A 13,211-nucleotide genomic window follows, 5' to 3' on the forward strand; every position below is an offset into this window, starting at 1 on the left:
TTGCTGCTGCTGCTGCTATTGATACACACATGGAATCAGACAAGGAAGTAGCTTGACTCAGGCAAGTGTCCTGTGAATTCTCCATCGACACAGGTTCCACCCCTATCACATCTCTCTTCATCAAGAACTGCATGGAAACAATTGTAAGAATCGTGTTAACTCCTGTACATGGGCCCTAAGGCAGTATATTTTAGATGTACTGTTTCATGTATCTTCTTTAGTGATGAAGCCACATTTACCAATCATGGCCAGCTAAAATGCTGGCGATTGGTATGTTTACAATGCCCATTGGCTTCATCAGTTGGAATGTCAGTTTCCATGGAGTGTAAATGTGTGGAGTTAGATAGTGAATCATCAGCTCATAGGCCTGTTTTCCATAGAAGGAACACTGTACATGCACAAGTATCACAGCTTCCTAACAGACCGTCTTCCACAAATGCTAGAAGTCATTCCTCTGTAGATGAAGAGGAACCTATGATACCAAAATGATGGCTGTTCCGTCCATAGTGCATGAAGTACTACAGCATGTCTTCATGAATTGTCTCTGAATCGTTGGATTGGACACAGAGGACCTGTATCTTGGTCGGCCTGTTCCTCGGATTTGACACCTGAAGACTTTTTCCTGTAGGGAAAGCTGAAAGACACTATCTACAAGGAAGTGCCAACTACACTCAATGATTTGTAATGGCATATTGCAGCAGCCTGCTAGGACATCCCCACTGAAATACTAACACATACTACTGTTGAGCTGCAAGATGGAGACGAGTGTAGTGATGCATAGTGAACGAGTGAATAAAAGTTACTGTTCTGTCGTAAAAAAGGAATCCTGTGAAAACTGTAAAAGTGAAATCGAAAAACTAAACGAACGCATTTCAAGTTTACAAAAAGTTGTAGATGTTCTAAGACGTGAGATTTCGCATATAACTAATGAAAACTGTGAGCTGAAGAAGTTGCGCCATATTCTAAATGATAAAACAATAAAGCCACAAAACGGGAACCTGGTGAGTTATGAGAAGCGGAAAGGAAGTGATAGACAGGCATCAAAGGCAGCAAATGAAATTATAATTACAGATAAAAACAGGTACAGTGTTCTGTCGAATAGTAGTGATGCCTGCAATAAGGATATGCAAAACGCTAGTGAAGTGATGCAAGACAGTGAAACAACGTCCGAGTGGATAAAAGTGTCACTAAAAGGTAATCCCTTGTCCAGTAAAAGAATAACAAACTCCGTAAACTCTGTTACATTTTGCGATAAAAACAAATACGCCGTTTTGCAACAAAGTGAAAATACAAATAAAAACCGACGTGTGTGACAAAGAAGAAAGAATCAAAAGTTGATGTCTTTGGAGACAGTCACGCCAAAGGAATTTCTCAAGAACTGCAAGTAAATAGTAAATAAACGACAGTCACAGGCATGGTTAAACCAGGTGCTGGTTTCAAAGAAGTGACAGAAAACATCGTAAAATATAACTATGACAAGCAGGACAGTGTTGTAATCTGCGCAGGAGCTAAAGACATTTACGAAAACAATGCTATGAAAATGTATAAACAGCTCTTGAGTCTTTTGCTAGTACTGTCAAATACAAACATTTTACTGGCGAACTTTACCCACAGGCATGATTTACCTTAATGGTCATGTGTGAATAAGGAAATTCACAGAATTAATGTGAAACTTAAAAGTAGTTGTAGGCTATTCAGCAATGTGAAATTAATTGACTCAAGCACACTTGACAGAGAATGTTTTACGAAACATGGGCTTCACCTTAACAGAAATGGAAAGGCCAGGTTAGGAAACTTAATAAGGGAAGCAATTAAATGCAATTACAAAGTGACAGCCACCGAACTGGGGTGGTATAAATCTCCAATAGCAGAAACACCAGCAAAAACAGGAGCAGCACGCAAATGGACCATCCAAAAAACAGTAGCAACAGAGGAACCTACTACTGAACCAACATTATCAGCAGCAGAACTAACAACAGAAGCAATAGTTACAGCATCAAAAACCAACCAACCAGAATCATTAGCAGTCGCAGCAACATCAGAAGTAGTAGTTCCAACATCAATAACCAAGCAACCAGAATCATTGGCATTCACTGCAACAGCACACAGCAGCAACAGTGGTAATAGGAGCAGTCATCACACCAGAAGAAGGCAGCCACCCTTGAGAAGCCAGGATTTTTGCTGGGGCAAAGCAGTGAACAACAGCACATAACAGGGAAAGAGATAAATGCTTGCAAGCAGAGGAATCTACAACAAGGATTTTTGGTACCCAGCCTCAGTTACAAGACTAACATAAGGCAGATACCTTCAGATACACCAACTTCCAAGTCTAACTGGCAACAGACTCACCTTCACTGTCATCAACAGAAGAATAACCATGCCACCAACTCATCTAAAGGATTTTTTAGCATCAGGTCTAAAGGGAAAGGCGCCACCAAGATAAGTGAAAACAAATGCCTAACAGTGTTTCACCAAAACATTCAAGCCACAAAGAACAAAGCACAACAGCTAGAAGTAGAATTGGAAAATTTTGATAGCCAAATTTTGTGTATCACTGAACACTGGTGCAAAGGGAAGGAAATTGAACACATTGCATTAGCCTTATTTGACCTTGCATGTTACTATAGCAGAATCTCAATGAATGGTGGAGGTTCATGTATCTATGTAAAAAAAGGTATGTCATTTAAAGTTAGATATGATCTTTTAGATCTAGGTGAGGACAAACATTTCGAACTTTCCGCCATTGAAATAATAGGACCTGGCATAGCAAAAAAATTAGTCATATTTTGTGTGTACCGCTCTCCCAGTGGAGATATTGATATATTCTTCTCAAAACTGAATCAAAGCTTAGACAAGGTTTCTGGACCAAAAGCAAATGTAATTATCTGTGGTGACTTAAACATTAATATGGTGAAGCCTGATAAAGCTAGCAACATATATGTGAATATTCTAAGCTGTTATGTAATATCCTAACTTGTTAATTGTCCAACTAGAACAACGAAAGAATCCTCCTCATCTATAGATCATGTAGCTACAGATATTGATAGTAAAAAAAATACCATATTGTTGTCCAAAACCTGGGCCTATCAGAACACCTCTGCCAAATCTTAAAAACTAACATTCATGTAGAAACTCCTCCTAAACTTTGTACATACAAAAGAATGTTTTCCAAATCAGCCCTGTATCAGTTTAAATCCCAGCTAGAATATGAATATTGGAGGGAAGTCTATACAGAAACCAATGCAAATCAGAAATTTATCAAGTTCATGTCAATTTTTAAACTCAGATTTGAAGAGATGTTTCCCAAAACTCTTTATCAAATTAAAACTACAAAGAGAAATCAATGGGTGACTACAGGTATCAAAAAATCCTCAGAAACTCTTAGATATCTCAACTCCATAAAAAATAATCAATCTAACCCAGAAGTTCTGCAATTCTACAAAAAGTACAGGAAAATATATAGAAAGGTGTTGCTAGCCGCAAAAAAACTTTCAAACAACAAAATATTACTTGAAGCTGAAAACGAGAGCAAAGCAGCCTGGAACATCGTCAAACAGGAAACATCTAACTCTGCTAAAAAGGACCTCAATTCATATATTAAAAACAAAGATGTACCAGTAGGTAACCCTAAAAAATTAGCTGATTTTGTAAACTCATATTTCAGTAGTATTGCAAAAAAATTACAGCAGAAATTTCCAGATACGTGTGATTTACCTACTCAGAACCAGCCAACAGACTCAATGGTGCTCTTGCCAACTACAGAAAGGGAAGTGGCACTAGTAGTACACCAACTAAAAAATAAAACTTCAGTAGGACTTGATGAAATCCCAGTCTGCGTAATTAAAGATTGTATAGACTCCATAAAGGGCCCATTAACAGACATAATTAATGAATCTTTCAAATCTGGATACTTTCCGGAGTACCTAAAACAAGCAAAAGTTATACCTATCCTTAAAAACGGAGATGTGGAAAATGTAGAGAACTACAGGCCGATCTCTATACTGTCTATCATTTCTAAAATAATAGAAATACTAGTCAAAAAGAGACTGCTAAATTACCTGAATAAATATAATCTTCTTTCCAACGACCAATTTGGTTTTAGGCCCAGAAAAGGCACACAATCTGCTATAGCACAGTTCACTAAAGTAATTTTAGAAGCATTGGACAAAGGTGAAAATGTAAGTGGTATCTTTTTAGACTTGTCCAAGGCCTTTGATACAGTTGACCACAAAATCTTACTTCATAAATTAGGGCAAGTAGGAATAAGAGGTGTGACAAAGAAGTGGTTCAAATCATACTTGGAAAACAGAGTTCAACGAGTTGAGATATCACAAGTTTCAAACAATTCCCTTATAAAACACCTGTCTGACCCAGAAAATGTGAATATAGGCGTCCCACAGGAAAGTGTATTAGGCCCAATATTGTTTCTTATATACATTAACGAATTCCCACAAGTATCAGACATAGTAATAACAGGTGAAAATCCAACACAACTGTCAGAAAGAGCAAACAAGGCTCTCAATGATGTCCACAACTGATCATTAAAAAATAAAGTAACCCTAAATGTAAAGAAAACTAACTGTATTAACTTCCAATTGAACAAAAAACACAATGCCACTAGAATAAAAGTTAATAATAATAAATTAGAATGTGTAACAAGTACCAAATTCTTAGGGATGAATGTAGACAGCCAACTGAAATGGACAAACCATGTCAACATTTTGGCAAAGAAATTATCCACAGCATGCTATGCTCTTAGAATCCTTGCACCGGTATGCAATAATATCTGTCTTAAAATAACATATTACGGATATCTACACTCAGTCCTCAGCTATGGGATCATGTTTTGGGGAACAAGTGCCAGTAACATACAAACTGTGTTCAAAGTACAAAAAAGAGCCATAAGGATAATAACAAACAGCAACAACAGGGCGCACTGTCTAGAATTATTTAGAAAGCTAGGAATTCTAACTGTTTCTTGTGAGTATATCTTTCAAAACATAATGTTCATTAAGAAAAATCTCAACATGTACAACACAAACAGCCTAATACATGACCATGAAACAAGAGCTTGTCACCACCTCCATCTAGATAGAAAGAACAAGGCAAAGACGCAAAAAAAGTATATTTTATAATGGGATAAAACTGTATAACAAATTACCACAAGAAATTAAAGAAATAAATCAGCCCCTCACTTTCAGACAAAAGCTTAAAACCTTTTTAGTAAGTAAAAGTTGTTATACTGTAAAAGAATATTTAACATAGATGTAGATTATTAGCAACATATGACATTATCACCAAAATATTATGTAATTATAAATGTGTGTATGACTAGTTATAAAGACTACACAAAATATGAGAAACCTGTTTCATTATAAATGTAAATGTGTGCTCATGTGTTGTAAACTGACAACATCCATACAATATTTATTGTTCCACGGATGAATAAATAAATAAATAAAAATAAATAAACATATGCAGCAGTCATTCCAATGCGACTGGAAGCGTGTATTGCCACTGCCGTTAGTGATTTTCAATACAACCTTTCATGGTCAACTGTCTAGTTACTGGTCAGAATCCACATAACTAGTGTATGCACTTATTTTGTTCTTTAGTGTGTGCTACCACAGTTCTTGTACCAGTGTCATTGTGGAAACTTTTCAAAATATAGTATCCTGCAAACAACTCACACTAGAATCCTGCAGCATACACCAGTGACTTTCTTATTTACCATACTTTCAGATTGTTAATATCAATAGGTATTGTTCCATTTAAGAAAGTGTATGTTTGCACAAATTACACTTTCTAATTATTACTACAACCTATTGATGGCTAGCAATATGAGCCCCTGACTACCAATCCATTCTGTGAATACCGCACAGCAACAGCACTTTCCATTACCACAATATTTGCAGTGGAAGTTTCAGGTGATTTTTTTTTGTGTGTGTGTGTGTGTGTGTGTGTGTGTGTGTGTGTGTGTGTGTGTGTGTGTGTGCCGCTCCCGGGACTGGAATGACTCCTTACCCTCTCCCTTAAAACCCACATCCTTTCGTCTTTCCCTCTCCTTCCCTCTTGAAATTTGTGTGTGTGTTTGTGTGTTTTTTTATTGTGTCTATCTACCAGTGCTTTCTCGTTTGGTAAGTTACAGCATCTTTGTTTTTAATATATATTTTTCCCACGTGAAATGTTTCCCTCTATTATATATATATGGCATGTTCGTCCAAATGTTCAAGGATTGAAGTAAATTGGGAAAGAACTTTCCAAGATATTTGGTAATAATGTCTCTACTTTATGCATTACAGATCTATTATATAGACTAAATGAATTTATAGCTTTTGCCAGTGTAGGGTATCATGTAAAAATTTGAAGCAAATCAGTCAAGTAATTTTAGATATTTTTGGTAACAATGTTAAACAACAACTTGTCTTTATATACTAGTATAGATTAAGAAAACACCTTAATCTACTATAGAGAATTTGGAGTCAGCACACAAAATTTGTATGAAATCCTGGATTATAGTCTGTCATCTTGTGATCATTAATTTATGTAAGGTTGCAGGTCTACAGCTTCAGGTAATGTTTAAAGTGTTTTTAAAATTATAAACAAGAAACAAAAATACTGTATAATATTTGTTTATTATTATTCAACACAAAACAAACACACATTGTTCTTGTTGGAATCGAATCATCCAAAACTGTTGCTCCTGCCACTGGCCTAACTCACTGAAAACTCTCCAGAACTGCCCACAACTGCCTACCTTTGGCTAATATGACTTTCTCTATTGTATGGGCTCAAGATGTCATTTTTATGTCATTAGCCAAACCCTACATTAGAATTATTAAGCGTCATGAGAATTGAATGATCATTTGTACAAATTCCAATGATTCTGAAGGCCAATTCTCAGTATGATTCAATGGACTAAAATAAAATTTGGACTTTGCTTTTGCCAAGGCAAAGTATCTTGTGAGTTATTGATGATTTTGTATCTATGGTTTAGTTAATTCATATTATAAAACATTGTCTTTTGGATAAAACAAATTACTCTTATCAGGTTATTTCAGTCTTGCACATTCACTGTGATATTTGAGCTCACTTGTCAAAGAAGTGTCAAATAATAAGCAAGTTAACTATCATCCACAGAACCCATTAATCCACCACAAATAAGAGGCAGCTGTGTTTTCAAGCATTTTTTATGTTGTGTGTCTGATATGTTACATCAGAGCCAAATTTTACCATGAAAAAATTTAGGTTATGATGAATGAAGAGCCTTCTACACCTACATCTGCAAAACTTACATTCCACTACACTTAAAATATGTTGTCAATCTTTGCACCACTTTGAAACTATATAAAGATCTTACTGAATACTTGTGTAGCTTTTTGCAGCCAGAATTTCAATATAGACAACCATGTCATCTGCAGAAAGTCTGAGTGTTCTATTAATCTTGTCTGGCAGGTCATTAACAAACTCTAACACAAAGAAAACAATGCACTGCAAAGGAATTATCTGAATAGGCAGAAATTAGTAGATGTGATGTCAATGTACAAACAAAAAATAACTGTAACAATTTGAGGAAATATGGATGATATTTTGAAGGTGTGGCAGTTATCGACTGTAAGAGTTGACCGCCTCATCATTGAGAACGAACTTCTTTGAAAACTGCTGATCTCAGTGTGTGTTCCGAACACTGTATTCGAGCAGATGTGTTTGTACCGACATGATCAAAATAAAGTTAATTCATTATAAATGAGCGAATACTTAATGTTGGGTTCGATATTACCGTACGTAACATCCTGATCCCCATACTGGTGACCCCAACATTCATCCTCAGATTCGACTTCTTCACGTTCATATTACGTATCATCGCCTTCCTGCTCCGACCACGGTTTCACCAACCATGTTCGCCTGCCACCACCTCTCGCCGTTGCCATGCCTCATGCACAGTGCTCACGGCTACTCCCCCGAAACTTCGATCACAGCTCTTTCGCACATCAAAACACCGACACTGTCAACTCCCCTGGGAAGATCCTGCCATCCACGGACTCTGAGGTGACGCTTCTGTCTACACTGAAGTCATACGCCACCAAGGTCAGTCATGTGCAGCTTGCTGTTTTCTCTCCTACTGCGACATCAAGCGCCTCTATAACTCCGTCATTACCACGAGTGTTGCTCATCCGGCATCTCTTACGCAACCTGTTAACCCACAGCATGCTTGCTCCTTTATGTCATACGGCCAATAACAAACTGTTACTGGGCACGTTGCACTTACCACAGCGCTCGCCGGCAAATACTTTGGCAATACATCGCATCGCATCTTTGACGCACTTCGCGCCTTTGACCGGATCAAAACCCTGCTGCGCCGCACGGCCTCGGCATGTTGATGTTCTCCCCACCGACATGCTGCCGCCTTCTGCTCCAACCGTGCCATCAGCAGCACGGCACGGTCAACCTGTGGACACCTTCTGCACCTCCTTCCCTCCGCCGATCGTGCCTACCAAGACATCGAGAAACGGTCCGATCGCGCCTCGCACTAGCACCTGACACGACATGATCGGACACCCGCACCTGTGCCATCAGCCTGCCAGGTGCACACACACCTCTCATCATCCTTACTGTGCTCCGCACTACCAGTGGGGGCTCTGTGGCGATTATCGACTGCAAGAGTCGACCGCCTCATCTTTGAGAATGAACTTCTTTGAAAACTGTTGATCTCAGTGTGTGTTCCAAACTCTGTATTCGAGCGGATGTGTTTGTACTGCATGAACAAAATAAAGTTAATTCATTATAAACTAGCGAATACTTAATGTTGGGTTCGATATTACCGTACGTAACATCCCGATCCCCATAAAGGAAAAGAGCTTCACAAATTGAGCAAGTCAGTAACACGTTGGTCTACCTCTGGTCCTTATGCTAGCTGTTACCTGGCTCGGCATCAATTGATCGAATTGCCGGATGCCCTACTGAGGGATATCCTGCCAAATTGTGCCCAATTGGCATATTAGATTGTCAAAATTTGAGATGGTCGGAGGGCCATGTTCGTAATGCTCCAAATGATCTCAACTGGAGAGAGGTCTGGTGAATGTGCTGGCCAAGGTATGGTTTGGCAAGCAGTGGAAGCTTTTGCTGTGTGTGGGCAGACATTATCTTGCTAAAATAAGCTCAGGATGACTTACCGTGAAGGGAAACAAAACGTGCCGTAGAATATCGTTGATGTACTGCTGTGTTGTAAGGGTGCTGCAGATGGTGACCAAAGGGGTCCTGCTATTAAGTAAAATGGCACGAGAAACTGTCACTCCTGGTTGTCAGGCTGTATGGTGGTTCACAGTCAGGTTGGTATCCCAGCACCATCCAAGGCATCTTCAGACGTGCCTTTGCTGCTCGTCGGTGTGGGACTCATTGTTGAAGACAATTATACTACAGTCAGTGAGATTGCTGGCCAAAGACATGTCTGAAAGTGCCATAGACATTGGTGGGATACCAACCTGACTCTTACTCACCTTGCAGTCAGACAAACAGGAGTACTGATCTGGGGTGAAATTTCTTTTTGTAGCATGACCCCTTAGGTTGTCATCTGCTGCAGCCTTACAGCACAGAGGTACATTGACAATATTCTATGCCCAGTTTTGTTACTATAATTTGTAAACAGTGACCCCTGTATTATTTTCAAATATAAGTGTGTTCTGTAAAGGGCAGAGAGACAAAGACAGACAGACACACACACAGAGAGAGAGAGAGAGAGAGAGAGAGAGAGAGAAATACATTTTGGACAAAATTAAAGTTATATGTGACCAAAGACACCCATATGATAGCATATGATAGTTTGTAATGGGAGGGAGGGCAAGCTTTGGGGGTATGGAGTATTTCTAATGTTTTGGAAGAGGAAAGGTGACTTGTAAGTAGCCATAAAAAAGTTCCAGTTCTGATCCTGTTAAAAGTGTGCATAATACCTACTTTTAAATCATTTACTTGAAAGAAAACCTCCTGACCACACTATCTTTTTTCTTTCTCTGATGGCTAGGGGTGGGGGCACTTGTAGCACCCGTTTGCCCCTGGGTATGGATGCTCTTGCATGTGACATAAATTGATCTCCATAAGTTCAGCAGGAGAAGTAGAAGTTTACTGTCTCATAACATACAATTTCAAGCTATTGACTTAAAAGTACAAGTACAGAAGAATCATCAAAACACAAAAACTGGTTTACAATTTTCCTTATAATACCAGTAACATAATATAAAGTACTGAATAATTAATTAAGCAGTTAATAATTTTTCTTCAAAAGTAACAAACTTTTAAGATTAACAGTCCTTAGTACTTACTCTCTCCTGCTCAAATTTTCAGGTTGTCATTTATGAATTCTTCTACTGAATAGTAACATTTCTGTACTAGTTTCTCACATAAGGATTTATTCAGTGTTTCTAAATTTATGCTGAGCAATTCTCTTCCTTTTACTTTGTTATAAATTTTCATACCCATATAACGAAGAGTTTGAGCGAAAAGTTTTAAACGGTGGGTGGTGTTGCAATCGTGTTGAAAATGATTTGCTGCAAATAAATCAGGGCTATTGTGCACAAAATAATCAGCTCATATATGTATAATGAGGGAACACTTAGTATACTCAGATTTTTTAGGAGTGGGTGACATGATTTTCTTCACCTTATAATGTGCATATTTCTAATGATGGTTTTCTGAAGTTTTAGTATTCGACACATATGGTTTGAGGTACCCCAAAATGCAATTCCATACCTTATTACTGACTCAAAGAAGCTGTGATATACTATTTTTCTTATGCCCATACTGGTAGCATTGTACAATATTTTCATTGCATATGCTAGGCTATTTAATTTATTTGGCAAGTTACTGTATGTGTGACCCCCATGATAGATTTTTATGTAGTTCCATTCCTAGGAATTTCACACAGCTAGCTTCCTGCAAATCCTGGTTTCTGTGACTGACATGAATATCATTTAATTTTACTTGTTTTGTTTTAAATTGCATTAACTGAGTCTTTTCCAAGTTTAATTTTAACCCATTTAAATCAAACAAGGTGTCTAAGTTTTCTAAAGTACTTAATACAGTTTGTGGAATTTGATTTGTAATGTTACTTTCAATGATTAAAGATGTATCATCTGCAAATAAAACTGAATGACACTCAATATTAAGTGGCAGATCATTTGTGTAAAACAAAAACAGAATGGTACCTTGGGGTACTCCTTGTGAAATGGTTTTTCATTTTGAAGTATAAGTCCCTCTCTCTGATGTATAAAAACAATGCAGCTATTTTACATAACACTCTTCCTGAAGGAGTTCACATTATTTTAGACTGAACAAGGAAACTTTTTGCAGTGTGTGCTGGCTATGTGCCTCACATTGCCAGGAGATTCTTATTTACACGTGAATCAGTCTCTAGATGTACATGCACTGGACAGATAATAATTATACAAATGTGTGATGTCTGTTGTTTCAGGCACATCTGAAAGAACAGACATCACATGGAATCCACACCTGTGATACACAGTATATAAAATTGAGGTGCAGGGAAGTGAAAGGAAAGAAAAAGGAAGGGACTATTGATGTCAACTGCATTGGGACTTTATGTGGAATCAGCAGTGATGAGTAAAAATGTGCATAAAGTCTCGATGCAGCTGACATCAATAGTCCCTTCTCTTTCCTTTCCTTTCTCCCCCCCCCCCCCCCCCCCCCTACGCCTTCAATTTACATGTACATGTAATACTCCCATTTCTTTGAAGACTGACTTGGTAGGTTGTGTTTCTGGTGGCAATTGTATCATGATCTTCACATTTCGTGTTTGCAAAACAAATATTTTTTGTGTATTGACTCCAGAAAAGACATCATCTACCTGACTGGCTTGACCCACAGCTTTCATCCTGAAGCAAATGATTAATACAGACTGCGTGCTCATAACTGATCTTTGGGTTTAAGTACAGCTCTGTTGTATCCAACTCTTCAGTTGCATGCTACAGATGGTAAGTGCATGATAAACGATGGGTAGTGAATATGATAGATCGTGCGTTAGTTGTCAGTAGTTAATGAGACTCACCAGATGTAATGTTTTCTTTTGGTGGAACATGGTCCGCATCTACATCTACATGGACACTCTGCAATAACACTTAAGTGCCTTTCAGGGGGTTCATCGAACCACCTTCATAAACAATTCTCTATTATTCCAATCTTGTACAGTAAGCGGAAAAAATGAACACCTATATCTTTCCGTGTGAGCTCCCATTTCCCTTATTTTATTATGACGATTGTTTCTCCCTATGTAGGTCGGCATCACCAAATATTTTCGCATACGGTGGAGAAAGTTGGTAATTAATGACATTTGATTTTGATGTGGAAAGTGGGAAAAACTAGATCTGCTGAAAGACTGACCTGTACAGCAGGTTGGAATGCACCAATTTTGTTGCGAGTTGGTGAAGCCAATGAATTAAAACACATAAACAGGGTTGCCATAATATATTGATATGTAGTATAGACTGACATATATTTTTTTCATTGTAGTAACCTACTTGGATGTTTCATTTGTGATTTTGATGATAATTCTGATGATATGGTTGAATTTTTACCTAATAGAATGAAATAATAATTAACTTTATTTATGAACATTAGGAAATCATGAAGGAGCATTCTGACTGGCTGCTGACAATTGACTGATGATTTGTACGGTGTTCATTTCTCATAATTCTGTGAGCAATTAACAGCTGTAACACATAACGGAAGAGCAGGTATACTTTAAATGCATTTTTACTGATCTTTCATTTAGAAAAACACAAGAATTCAACAGAACTTTATCACAGTGTGTCATTTATAATTATGTAAATGTTCAATGTTTGAAGCATGTGTAGATTGGATGAACTACAAGAAAAAGGCAAAGCAATTTCTCTGCAATGGTTCTTTCCCTGCTGCAGTCTGTGCTGGATAGAGCTTGAGTACTCTAACTCATCCACCAGTCTTCATTAGCATTCAAGATAAAGTTTGCAGATTTTCTCTCAGACATGTTTCTCAGTTGTCCAAAATTATTCGAAGACTGGCAACCATTTCCTTGCATTATACAGTTGCAGAAGTGCAGTTGGGGTATATGTGGCTCTAGCATTATGCTGCAGTTGCATAGAGAGTGAACACCATACGAATCATAAGTTGGTTCTCAGTAGCCAATCAGAAAGCCTATTTGTAATTTCCTATGGTTCATAAAT

This window comes from Schistocerca nitens, chromosome 10, assembly GCF_023898315.1.
Source record: "Schistocerca nitens isolate TAMUIC-IGC-003100 chromosome 10, iqSchNite1.1, whole genome shotgun sequence".
Classification (NCBI taxonomy): domain Eukaryota; kingdom Metazoa; phylum Arthropoda; class Insecta; order Orthoptera; family Acrididae; genus Schistocerca; species Schistocerca nitens.